The sequence below is a fragment of the Neopelma chrysocephalum genome, unplaced genomic scaffold (assembly GCF_003984885.1).
Source record: "Neopelma chrysocephalum unplaced genomic scaffold, ASM398488v2 Primary Assembly neopelma1_75, whole genome shotgun sequence".
In the NCBI taxonomy this organism is placed as follows: Eukaryota; Metazoa; Chordata; class Aves; order Passeriformes; family Pipridae; genus Neopelma; species Neopelma chrysocephalum.
The window spans coordinates 3738556-3750995 of record NW_020897736.1 but is presented as its reverse complement, the minus strand read 5'-3'; the positions used below and the strand labels follow the sequence as shown (position 1 = coordinate 3750995).

Sequence of the window (12440 nt, the reverse complement as noted above, 5' to 3'; positions counted from 1 at the left end):
CTTCTATTACAGCATTTTGCCATAAATTTTCTTAATAACAATGCCTTTTGTCAAAATTAAAGCTATCATGTCTTTATACGAGCCATAGAAAACACCCAAAGGAATGCTGCAGAAAGGAAAAATATTTTTAAATCACAACAGAAACAACTGCTTACCTCAGACACTTTTTTAGTCACATGAATTTTCTCCAAGACTACAATAAATTGTACTCCAAATTGGTTATGAACAATTGACATTAAACTACAAAGTTTGGCAAGTAGTTAATTAAGCCCTGTAATGAAATGCTTGAAAATAACTCATTCAGTCTCTGAATCCCCACAAGTAATTGCACAGCTCCATTTTCTTTTTCTGGTTTTACAGTGATTTCTAGGTAAGAAAATATTTGGTATATCCCTTTAAGAACTTGGCATATACATTTACTACTGAAAATAGCCAGCAAAGCAAGTAGTTTATTTCCATTAAACAAATTTAGACATTTAACAACTCGAGGTAAACAGAATGTATCTGTTATGGAAGGAGAAATCCCATGTTGCTGAGAAACGCGCAGTGGTTAAAAGATATTTTGGATACCTCAGTCTTAACAGCAAAGATTTCACATGTGTGATAACCCTCAGCACTCCACCAGATCTGTAGCAGGCAGCTGTCTCAAGGGACAATGCTAAGGAGCCACCAAGAGTCCCCAGCTCAGCTCTCCTGCTACCACCACTTCCCACACCATGGATGGAAACAATCAGAGACTCTCTTTATTTGCAAAGGTACTAATCTTCAAAGACAGGAAGAGGAAAATCAATACTGAGTACAGAAAAGGAAAAATAAAATTTAAAAATTTGTTTCCATTACCAAAAGTCAAATGACTGGGAGGTTATCAACTGGCTAGGAAGGAAATCCACTCTCCCTCTTGCCACGATATCACACAGAATCACACAAACACACACCATCAACTAGGCTGGAAAAGACCTCTGAGATCATCATACCACTTCACATAGCAGGTAAGAAAACTGAGGTTCTTCATGTCCCTGTCATATCATGAAATCACTATGTTAAAAGAACACCCAGAAAAGTGAAACACACCTGGTTACCCAGAACATCAGACTTCAGAATGCCCCTAAGCAATCTCCCTAGTTTTCCACATAAGCACGTTTCACTCTTGAAGATGGAGGGGAAAATGCACTTTTCCCTTTAGTCCACCTACTTGAACTTAACTAAGCTGATTATTGTTATTGTGTTTATATTGCAGCAGCACCTAACATGAGGGATGCATATAATCCTTTAAGGCTGATAATTTGTCTAATAGTCATTTCATGGCTTATTTGAAACAAGCTGATGCTTAAGTGCAACAAATGAAATCTCTTGAACACTCTGCATAAACAATAACAAAGACTGAAGAAGCCTTCAGGCTAATTTAGGATTTTTTTTTCCTTCACACCTGTTCTCCCCATGAGTACATGTCCAAGATGCACATACTCAGAAAGAATGCAGAAGAATGCAGGGGTATTTTTTTTTTGCTTTGGTTTGTTTGGTTGGGTTTTTTTAAGCTGATTGTGAATCACAAAAACTTCCCCATAACTAGAGAGAAATGTAGAAGATACTCGGTCTGAAGTTCACTAAGGCTGCTCTGGGTGTGAACACACAACTTCTTATCAGGTCTTCAAGTGACAGTATTACAAAAACTCTGTTGAAGGCAATACTGATTCATGGAGCCTGGGCCTGTGATCAAGATGGTCCATTGACCTTCTTCTGCTTATTTTAGCCATATACAACTCCCTCATCTAAACTGAGAAACTCAAAAGTATAGGATATTAAATAAAGCTGTGGTTCTTTTCATTACATGCATAATATAAAGCTTTGCTTTTCTTCCCTTCTCCTTCCCCCACAAAGTTTCAGAAATCCTCAGCAAAATTACTTTTCTCTACCCACTTGCACAAACCTTTGGCTTTTACAACACAATTATCCTCAGAAAAAAAAAAGGGCAGAAAAAAAAAGCAGCCCAATTTTTTTCTAAACTGAAAACTGAGAGGTTTTTGTTGGAGTTTTTTGGGGGTTTGTTTTTGTTTGGTTTGTTGGGTGTTTCTTTCAAAAACAAACACAAAACCAATCAATGTTTGCCTCTGAAAAGCAATTTAGACTTTCAGCCTACAGGTCCTACTGCAATCATGACATTGTTTAAGTTCAGGATTTTCAATGTGATAGAAATCCTGGTTCAAAATACCTTTGCCTCCCAACAACACCTGCATAAATGCAGGAATGTTTCATTAGCACCTGCACAGCCCACGGCTTGGGAAGAGGACAGAGCACAGTAAATTGGGGAGTCCAACTCTGACTGGAAAAAACTGCTGACATAAGCTGATCTCCATCCACTTAAGGCTTCTAAATCAAAACCACCACTTTAAGCATCAGAATGAAACTTGAAAGCACCAAGAGAAGATTAAGAAGTGGCAGAGATACCTAACATCCAGCTCACAAAATTGCACAAGTTTTCCATACAGGTTTTCACTTTTTTTGCACGTCTTTGATCAGTGGAGGCTTACAAGGCACACACACTAAAGAGACACATACACTGAAAAACACTACGTGGCCAGGCTTTACCAGCAGCCTCCCAGTTTAAATATGAGCTCTGGCAAAAGCAAAGGTTCCACATCTCCCCTAGATCTACGAGAATGGCCTCCAACACATGTAAATTAAACATATGCCCATTCAATATACTGAGCTAGAGATGAGAATTCATTAATATGAATAATTCATAGTAAAAGATGCAGGGATTTTGGAAATCTTATTTCCACATAATGATTTAAATTCTGTACTAGATGCCAAGTTTACATAAAAATGTGTTGTTTGGTAAGTAACTGATATCACCAGCATTGCACATTTTCGTAGCTTTCTGGAATTTTCCAAGGTAAGAAGCAGCTGATCAGCTTTACCATTACATTTTACACTCTTTGTAAGCACAATAAATTCGGGGAAAAGGGTACCTATCTCTACTTAGATTCCAATTCTCACAACACTGAGCTGTTATTATAAAATACTTTGCTGTAAGTATCACGGATAACTTCAGGTTTTGATGTTGAGGTTTTCCGGAGGTTTTTTGTTCGTTTTTGCCCATCAAGAGGACAATATTAAATAAGAAAACTGTAATGAATTTCAAACCATACAGACAAAGAAAGATAATTAAGAGAACCATTACAGATTTTACACTTTTTCATCATTAAACTTTTTGCTTTTATTTCAGGGGATATAAAACTCCTGACAACTGTTTTATGCAACACAGGAAGCCACTTTTAAATAGTTTTTTTTTTGTTGCCTAGCTAACTCTTCCAGCTTTCAGACTGACTCTTCACACCACCAAAACCCTAAGACTGACAATAATGAAGTGACAGTAGATGAGTTCATTACAGCAACCCAAGGGGTACATTCGAACCAGGATAGATACAGTTAAGAGGAAGGCTTCGTTGAAAAGAAAAATAATGTGCATAATTCAGCAGCTATGCCATTCCACACACATATAATTAACAAGTCTTCAGCTCATTAGCAGGCTGTATAAAATACATATAATATGCTGTGCAAAACTGATTGAGAATAAAAAGCTTCTCATGCATTAAAATAAATTATTTAAATTGTTTTGAAAGAGTGGTATCAGTGGCATTCAAGGATATGATTCCCAAACCTACTCATGGGCTCCAGTTTTTTCAGACTGACGTTTCCACTCTCGTGGTTCTCAACAGACATCTTGCCATGCTAATTCTGGTGTCCTGGGTTTGATCAGTGACTGCTGAGACTCTGCTACAACCCTGAGGGATGAGCAGGACCAGGGGAGTACAAACAGCTGCCCCACAGCCCTGTGTGCGCACGGATTCCCCACAGGCAGGACACACACGTATCACGTTGAATGCACACTTCTGTCTCCATGCAGGAAGGGTATTTTTGAGGAACAGCACACTTAGCACACATTAGCATCATCTCTTTACTTGTCTGTATATCAATTAGTAGACTGCACAATTTCAGTGCTCCTTCCCCAGACATGTGATAAAGGGCTGTGCGTTATTGCGCCTGATGACACCAGCACTTAGACCAGACCTTGAAACTATGAAAGCACATCTCAAGGGAACGAAATAGTTACTCCTGAGTTGTAGTGACACCTCCTGGCAACAGATCGAGAAGGTCTTTTCCCACATAGAGTACTTTCTCCAGTCAATTCTTGGGAGTTTTAGCCAAAAGGCAACAGTCATGGTGCTCCCTCTAACCTGGTTTCAAAGGCACACTGCCCAGAAAACCACGAGAACCTTCTTATTTACAAGCCCTACTGACATTTCAAAAGCCAAGAGGCTAAGATACAGCAATATCAGCCTCTAAGATATCTAGATTTATTGTACCACACACTGGCCTTTCTTGAGTGGTTGGAAAAATTGCAGCAAAAGCTAATCAACTAGCAGCTTAATTCATACCATGAATCTTGCAAAGTGTTTTCTCACTTCTCCGTGAAGCCGTTTCTGTTTGCTAAGAGTTTATATCTCTGCCCTCCACAGATTCCTGACAAATATTGTACATATAATTTTGGTAAGAAGAAAGTAAGTTAACATAGAAGAAACAATAGCTTAAGACTACCTATAACCCAAACATCACAATACATAGAAAAAATTTTTCTCCATTTCTTCACTGTAGGTAACAAAATCAGTGTAAGCTGTAAATTCTGTAGGAAGAGAGATGACAATTTCTGACATGCATTCTAAAATACATTAAATATCACAGTAGTAGAAGTAAAATTGATTTTGATCTTTATAGACTTGGAGGCAGAGGGAAACTATCAACTTTAGCAAGAACACCACATTTAAAAGTCCTGCAGAACACACAACTCAAATATTTACATTCAAGTGACAGTCAGACTCCAAGTGCATTTGATAGCTTAAGTTTAGCTTGTTCAATGTTTTACACAGCAATCTGTGTTCTCCCTAACCCCTGATCAACCACTACCCAGAATTTTGAAGGACTTGATTGCTCTCATTATAACATTCCTCATACCTTTTGTGCTGCCTTTTACAGCACCATTTTCTTTATACTTACATAATAATAGAAAGCTGAATTTTTTTCTGTTTTCTTTTGTGTTGTTCTCTCCCCCTGCCCCAACTCTTCAGAGGCAATTACAACATTTTTAAGTACTTTGCATATGCTGCAAGGCAATCAAGAAAATTCATTTGACAAACTGGATTACAGACTGTCTCCCGGAAAGCAAAGTGGTAAAAACATTTCCAACAATTTCTCAATGTGTATGTCTATTAGATGCTCACAGCACACTGAAATAATGCACAAGTAAGAAGAGTTCTACATTTACAGTTTAAATAAAGCAAAAACCCCCATATAAATGATGCATTTCCTCTCATCACATCCAAAGTTAGATTGTAAATTTTTTTTTAAACAATTGAAAGCCTAACAAGGTAAATCCCCATTTTGCAATTACTTGCTATCTTCAGAAACTCCATACTCACAGCTGAACCATGCATGTGAACATTTCTACAGAGTAGGAATGGTAACAGAACAGTGCTACCTTTCAGATTGCAGTGCTTTAAGATTTAACTGCATTTTGTCTTCACTCCAGCTTATTTTCAAGCTGATAAATACCTACACATGTACCAATCTCTTTCACTCTCTGCATCCATCCATCAACATGTATATCTCTTCCAATTGTGAGCAGTGCAGTCATCCTAGGTTGGACTGCTACGGAAATTCCTGATACCGTCACGTATTTTCTCCCTCTCACCCCCACATTTGTAGACATGCTTGCTGTGTACCCACAGATGTAATGGCTCTTCAGCTCCATTCTCCAAGTCAAAGTCACTCACGGGGATACTGAGCACAGAAGTATATTGTGAGAATCATCAAACTACTTCACATCCAGGAAACCTGGTAGCAGAGTGTCCTGTTTGCATTAATTCACACTGCTTTTCTTACTGAACTGGCTTTCAAGTGCAGACACATCCCAGCAGGTCCAGGGACCTCCACAAAGAAAAATATTCCAGACTACCCATGATGTGCCCAAGATAGGACAGGACAGGAGCTGTGTGACCACCTAAAGCTGCCCAACATTGCCTGCTACAGGATGCTGTTGTAAGTCAAGAGAGGTATAATTTTGTACAAATTCCATTATGCTGCCATTTTACAGTGAAAGAAAATGCCTTTCTCTTGTCTTTTTTAAATAAATGCTTCATTGATGCTATGTGGTAAAGCAAATGCTTCAGTTTGCTGTATGTAATTTGCTAAGAGGAAATGGCAATGCTTTAACATGGGCAAGCAATGTTTTCCTGAGAAAATCTGAAGGCCTTCCTGTATTAGCGGAAAGACATGACATTTGATTGAAGCAAAACCATTTCTGGTGTGTCCTAATGACAGAGACAAATTCTTCATGTGGAAGAAGAGAAACCTGTCTACTTTATAAGTGTGTCAAATTCTCCATAGGGCTTAGAGTTTAACAGCTGTTTTATCTGGAAATTCAGCATGTGTTCAACACATTTTATCTTACATGCTAAAGGACGTGGCAAAACTCTCCACAGATTTATTTAGTTGGTTTTTTTTTAATTTGGTGGAGTTACCCAGGCAATGAACAGGTAAAGCTTCTCTCCTCACAACCTCAAGCAATCTGGAGAAAGAGTGGGGTTTTGTCAGTTTTCAAATGGGAAAAAGAGTTGACTCACTACCAGAACAGAAAAGGAGTAAGAGATCTAACTGGAGACTGTCTAGAAAACATGAAGTTTTGGATACTTGACTTTATGACTACTGTTCATACCCTGGGATTTTTCAGTTTTTATGTTTTGTATGAAACAAAAAGGGACTTCACACTTCATTAGACTTTGCACAAAATACTCACATTCTCATGCTAATAACGTTTGTGTAATTTCTTATTTATAGCTGAAATGTCTCATCTTGATCTTTTGATCTGTGAAATGGTTGGTTTCCCTTCCTTCCAAAAGCAATTTTTCTTTTTAATTTTACAGCCTTAGACAGGTTCATTCACCTGTTCTTTGAATTATGGGAAAATAAAAAAAGTAATGCTTACTCAAAATGACAAAGCATAAGTGGGTCTCGCCTCACCTAAACCCCAATTCAAGGATGCTGAACTTTATGATCTGACATTTTCAGGTTGGCTATGCCTGACTCAGAACTGTGCATGTTCATTACATGTGAAGAACTCTTTCTTTTCCTTAACCCACACCAACAGACAAATGAGGTTAAAACATTTTTAAAGTAGAGTCTAAAAATTTGACTAGTATTGGAATTACAGTAATATTTTCCATTATGAACTAGAAAGAAGCGACCAGTCATGAAAAAAATGCAGGGCTAGACTACTCCTTTCTAGAGCAGCAACAATAAAGCAGAATTCTGTACTTCAAACTCTCCCAAAGAGCCTTGTAATGCATTCTGTAGACCAAAACTAGGGTCTGTAGAAGGAAATATATCTCAGAATTTTGAGCCTCAGAAGACTAGCAAGGAAAAGCAGCAAGGCTGTTGACTCAAGAAGACTGCTTCTTTTTGGTTTAGGAGCAAACAGAACCCACCAGCAGTTTGTCAGTTAACTTTTTAACAAAGGAAATTAGGATCACGTGCCTCTGACACTGCACAATGGTTCTGCTCTCACACACAGAAGTCCTTAGGAATCAACTCTGCTGGCTTTCAAGAACATGGATGTATCACCCCTTTTCACAGGGATACAACTTGTCAGGATGAACTCTCCTCACAGGGAATCATGTGCAGTGTTAGTGGCACGAACGTTAAGTTCAGAAACATGGTTACAGATACATGCTACAGCTGGATAAAGAAAAGATGTGCTGTCACATTGTCAGGACTAGCTTTCAAGTGGGAGAAAACGTTGTAGGTGTAAAGAGATCTTAGAGCTAGCGAGCAAACCAAAGGGTTGAAGGAATTGGGTTCTTTGGATAGACTAAAAGAGGTAGAAGTGGTGTATCAGTAGGAAACATAAGGATTAAGGAAGACAAAATATTTCTGAGAACTGAAGGAATATGATCAAAACCAGACGTGACAAAATAAAGGTAAAAGTGGACTTTGTAAAGGGAATTACAACCTAACAGAACAGGCAGGGTGGATTCAGCAGAAGCTAACCTCACTGAAAAAGGTCAGAGACATTGAAAGGGGAGCTCCCACCAGCGAAACAATGTTAAGAATATGTAATTGGAGCTGCTTAAAAATACTACTGCAAAACTGATAGGAACTCCTCCTGCTCTGGAAGAAAGGACTCAAAAGCCTCTCTCTTCCAAGTGGAGATCTTTCCTACTTGAGCTAAAGAAACAGGCCCTTGGCTAATAGCATCACAAGCACTTACTGTGTTCGCAGGCCTGCCATGGGAGCAGAACATACTGAGAAATACAATGACTCTTCTTCACCAAAGAAAGCTTGTCTCAAACATCCGAATTGTATGATAAAGTCAAGTGATCTTCAGCTTACAGGGGAAGAAATAGGTGTTTTATACCATCAAAAAAAAAGAACTTCCTATTTCTCTCACAGAATGACATTGATTTCTAGCTGTGAAACACTGCCCAATATCAGCCTTCAAAAATACTTCATCTCTCTTTTCCCTTATTTTGATTTATAATTACATTGAAGATTTGTCTGGTTTTTCAGACACCATTTATATTAGTTCACAATTAAGGTATCCACAATATCACCATAATTTGAGACACGGACTTTTCTCCATTAAATATTCACTTCCCATGTAAATGACACACTTAACTGACTGTTTCCTTGTCCATAAAACAAGATGAGCATTAAGCACTTCCTTGGGGGATCAACAATACTTGATTATTTCAGATCAAACCTAGGACTTGTTTTATATTTTAGAGTTCCTGCAGGTGTACACTTTTGTAATTTTCAGTTCCACCCCAATGCATTCAAAGAGAATCACCTGGAGTGCCAGGGATAATCAATGTAGCCATAGCATGGCATGGAAAACCAACAGACAAATTGGTATGTATTTTCCAGCCCCTGTATTTAATCATCTGTCATTAACATTGTCATTTATAAAAGAGTCTCCTGCATATTGAATCCGCCAGGGTTTGAGTTAATTTTAAAATACAGCATCAAGGCAGGAATTAATTCCCAAGATAAAGGTTTAAGAGACAGTATTTAAAAATAAATTAAACCCAGTTGTAAATAGCAGCAGAATTCAGTAATAAATTTTCAGTACCTATCCTTGGTGAACAGCAGAGGATGTCATCCTCCTCCATCCACATCCCCAAAGGAACTACCTGGTTTTGTCTACACCAACCTAAGCCAACTGAACCATAAGCACATCAGCCCACAGGGTCAGTGCTCAACACAGACACAGGATGAGCTCCACGTCAGCAGCCTCTGGCTGTGACCACCTCTGCCATGCACACGTGGAACCGAATGGGAGGTGGAATGACACCGGATCCAAAGACTCACGTGTTCCAAAGAAGTACATTTTTGGAAAGTGACACTCCACAGTGCCAAGAATAGTCACCAACTGAGGCATTCAAAAGCTGTAAATTGGCATGGGCCTATAAATACAGACCATTTCCACTGGCTCGTTCTTGAGTCCACAGAGAATGAAACAGCCTTAGAAAAATAGTACCTGTGTTGCAAATACCATGTCTAAGAAAGACTGAATTGTTAAGCATTTAGATAGAAACACAAGATGGGGAATATTTATTTTTTCCCATTTTGACACATTAAGAGAAGTCATATTTATGCAAGATGTCCTTTAAAATTAGCACATTGCTCTTTTTGACCTTTGAAAATTTCAGCTACCTTCTTTCTCAGACATTTAGTAAACCTGACCTTCTGCCACAGATTATATGCCCTTAACTTTTCCAAGATCCAACAAAGACTGCTCCCAGACCCCTTCTGGAGCTTTCCCACACTTCCCAACAGGAAGTTCCATAACCTGAACACATTGAGGTATTTAAACATAAATTTACAAGACAGAAGTAGACCAACAAAAGATCTGGAGCTAGGAGAGAACTAATTTCAGAACAATAGCTTTTTTTATTTATTTCTGGTTTTACAGTGAAATCGTAATCAGAAAATATGTGAGTATGAGGATACAAATAACTCTCTATTTTGGGGTCCTGAGAAGTTTCGGCAATTGCTTGTAGCATAATGAATGTTTGTAATTCATTGGGTTCTGTTTAAAAATGCAAAGCACACCACAACATCAATGATGTTCTCTTTATCTTAACAAAAAGGCTATTACACTTAATGTTTTTCTGACAGAGCTAGCATGTTTCAAAATATGTATTTCTTTTGTACAGTATAATGTTTACAATAGTATGTTCCTACTTGAATTAAATTAACTGTAGTAATGTCATATTTCAGGCAAGATCATGCTCTGCTAATTATCCCAAAGAGCTTCAAAATCTTTACAGTATATTCACTGCATTTACATCTTCTCCACAAACTTACTGATCTTGTTTATATAATTTTGCAAATGACAAGATGTGTAGGATAACGATCTAAATGAACTAAAAATTGTGTCATGGACAGATCCTTCATAGATTTGCAATTTGTAGCTGTCAATCTTCCTACAGCTGCTAGATAACAAAACAACAGTTCTTTTCTTCATGCAGACAAGCAAATTCAATAAACATTGGTAAGGACTCTTTTCCAAAAGAAAGAAATCTCTGGTTCTCCACTGTATTAAACCTTTCCTTACACACATCTTAACCCCTTTCTTGTTTTTCTTAGGGAAAGGAAAAAATCATAACAATTTTGTGTGTTTTAGCACCAGATTTAACTTATGTGAAAAATGGGCTTGCTGACTGCTAAATATTTTGGTAAAGAGGAATAATATACAAGGGGAAGGGGAGAAGAGATATAGAGACTTACAACTGACATCACATTGTAACTAGAGAACACACAATGGGAGTAGTCAAAATGATCATTAAAGGCAGCCATTGCATTTTTATATCACCTTCTCAATCAAGACCTGCCTGAAATGGGCCAAGTTACATTAACATTTGAAAGAGAACAAAAACAATAAAGGGATCAATATCACGTGAATCTTACAAATTCAAAGTTGTGAAATTAATAAGGGCACTACCTATAAGACTGTTTTTCTTTTCCTTATGATGAGGGCATGAACTGAAACCGTAGTTGCAAATGCTGTTAAGAATTGGATTAAAGACCAACATCCACAGAGATAGGAAAGAAAAGGAATTCAATCAATATAAAATCACTACAGAAATACAAATGAAAAATTAAAACAAATTGCTATTACTGTGGAGAAGGACTAAATGGCTATATTGATGATGGACAATGTAAACATTTTATTCCTACAACACTCCTGTATTCCATTTTTAAAATCACTCCAAGATTTCTTCTTTCTTCGAGGAAATTATGAATCAAGTTTCCATAATATCAACATCAGTTCCGTACCATAGATTTTCCCTTTGAAATTAAACTCCACGTTAGACAGAGGTGTTCGCAGAATGTGTTGCTCCCAGGGGCTAGAAAACTCCAAGCCTACAGACTAATGCACTTAGCAAGTCCATCAAGGATCATCAAACAAAAAGCATTCAAGGCAGGCACGCATGTCCAGTCCCCTGAGATTAACACCCAGCACCACTTGATGCACACAAACAGTTTAGGGTCATGAGTTGTACCACTTCTTACATGAGATATTTTAAATCATCGCTACCTTGCACAGCTAAAGAAATATACCTTTGTGGGTGCAGCAAACAAAGTGATCTGGACACAGACTTGTAAGAGGGGAGGATGCTCGCAGGTGCCTGTGTTCAGCGAGACACTGTCAGAGTATAAATTTGCCTTATACATCTCCCTGATTAGATGCACGTCTTATGATGGCAAAGGGGATTCATGAATGCTGCGGAGAGACCTGTAACAGCACGCCCGCTTCTGCTCTAAGACAACCAAGAAGGGCTACCATCATTTAAAATAAATAAACATTTCCTCAGTCAACGAGCAAAAAGGGCTGGGGCTCCAGCCGGGAGAATAACTGGAAAGTAGAAACACCTGAGAAGAATTAACGGGAAGAGCAGCCCCGGCAGTACCCAGCTCCAAAACGCCCCGAGTACCGGGCGGACAGACACGTCCCCCCGGCAGCCCTTCGGCTCGGAGCTCACGAAAAACCACCCTCGGAAACCCCCGCGAACGGGCTCGCAGCCTCCCCACCTCAGCCCCCGGCCCAGCTCGGCCCCACCTCACCCCCAGCCTCGGGGCGCCGCAGACAATGGGCGGGCGGCGAGACCCGCCCGGCGCAGCGCCCGCATCCCCGGCACCCCCCGGCACCCCGGCAGGGCCGGCCGGAGCCGGAGCCGCAGCCGCAGCCGCGGGAGGACGGAGGGACTGATGGACTTACTCGGGGTGCGGCAGGGCCGGCGGACACTGCGCGGCTCCGGGCGCGGCTGGCGGCGCAGCGGGATCGGCGGCGCGGCTGGAGCTGGAGCCGGAGCCGGAGCCGG

The 12440-nt window shown here is 39.5% G+C and overlaps 1 protein-coding gene across 1 annotated transcript in view; it reads right to left on the bottom strand.

Moving 5' to 3' along the window:
• The window catches only part of SEMA6D (semaphorin 6D), a 217067-nt gene that overhangs the window by 203826 nt on the left and 801 nt on the right, over positions 1–12440 (bottom strand). The window lies entirely within an intron of this gene.